The 1,601-nt window shown below is 37.1% G+C and overlaps 1 protein-coding gene across 1 annotated transcript in view; it reads right to left on the reverse strand.

The window, feature by feature from the left end:
- LOC106872600 (kielin/chordin-like protein) overlaps positions 1-1,601 on the reverse strand; it is a 131,980-nt gene that overhangs the window by 31,989 nt on the left and 98,390 nt on the right. The window lies entirely within an intron of this gene.

The following is a 1,601-nucleotide window of genomic DNA, read 5'->3' on the forward strand; positions in this document are numbered from 1 at the left end:
ATGTGTTTCAGCCAAGTGGCTGCGGTCATGCTGGTGCACCACCGTGATTTTCACGTTCCTTGCATGGCTCTTCTCCCCCACCTGACATGGTCCAATCAAGAGTTTTGATGGCACATCTGGTGTATAAGAGAATTTGACACAGCTGCCCTAAACTGCGTCTCATTACGAGCCATTGGTTCGTCTGGTATCGTGGAGAGGAAAGCGTCAAGTTTTGTCTTGAAGACCTCCGCATCCATGTCTTGCAGGTCTCTCAAATGTTTTGGCAGGGCATATATAATATGAGGGGTTTAGTTTACTGGTAAGTTAGTGCTATAATTGGACATCCGTTAGGTTCCAATTTCACAACTGAGGCTGGAGGTGGAAGGTATTTATGTCTATTAATTAAATAGATGAAATCTAGGTTAGGTGTGGATAGTGGTCATTAGGGATAGATAAAAAGAGATACCTAGCTTAAGGGGAGGGGTATGTATATAGGATAAATCTACAATTAAATGGATAAAGGATAAAAATTAAAAGTTTAAAAGTTGAAAGTTAAATTAAAAACTAAAAATTTAAATTTAAAAAAAAAAAAAAAAAATTAGCTAGCGTCTAAGATACTTATTCGGATAGAGAAGGAAAGGAAAGGAAAAACGTACGTATGTTGTAACGACCGTGGATGCATATAGGCAAGTATTATGTGTATTGATTTTGCTTGCATTTGGACCTATGGAAGAATCTAAAGGTACGACAGAACTTACGCTTGCATGTAGAAAATGCTTCGTGTTATTTATTGAGTAATTGCAGTGAATTATAAATTAATATTTGGAGGGCTTCTTTCAGGTAGAGTACACATGCAGAGCGCTAGCCTTGGTATGGGACACCAGAATCTATTATAGCCCAGGATACTCTATATGGTATTTTCCTATTTATCAGAGAGTGCATGTGGTTGGCTAGGGACGTGGATTTGCTATGCTCTTCATATCTACATGAGTTCAGATGTGCAGAATATCTCTGTATAGAATTAATAGTAGATCCGATGTAGTAGCTAGTAGAATTATGTAATATGTTGTGGACAATGCGTTTGTATACTACGTTAAACCTTCTGCGGTGGGCATTCAGTCCCGGACTGGCAGTTTCAACTATCTGTCTTACGTGGGTTAGTCGTGGAGAGGAAATACTGTGAATTTCCTTGTCTAGAATCTTCATACATACTCACCTTGTCTCTGATGACGGCGTTGCAAAAAAGAGTTGGTAGAGAAACAGTTGTAACAAGTCACTGAAGATGTATAGAAGAATTTCTTTGTCTTCTTATTATTTAGATTATAATTTACTCATCTCCAAAGACACACAATGCTGTTACCATCGTGAAACTAGGATTTTCTACACGTGAAGAATTTCGGCATTGGTTTGGAGCCCGACGCTCGCCCGCACGTGTGTGTATGTTTATGTATATATGTGTATATGTGTATGTGTATATGCAGGGATATATATTTATGTATGTATATGTGCGTGTATATACGACTATATATATGTGTGTGTATAACTGTATGTGTGTAATATCTTTTTTGTGGTGTATGTCGACGTATATATATATATATATATATATATATATATATATATAT

This window comes from Octopus bimaculoides, chromosome 11, assembly GCF_001194135.2.
Source record: "Octopus bimaculoides isolate UCB-OBI-ISO-001 chromosome 11, ASM119413v2, whole genome shotgun sequence".
Classification (NCBI taxonomy): domain Eukaryota; kingdom Metazoa; phylum Mollusca; class Cephalopoda; order Octopoda; family Octopodidae; genus Octopus; species Octopus bimaculoides.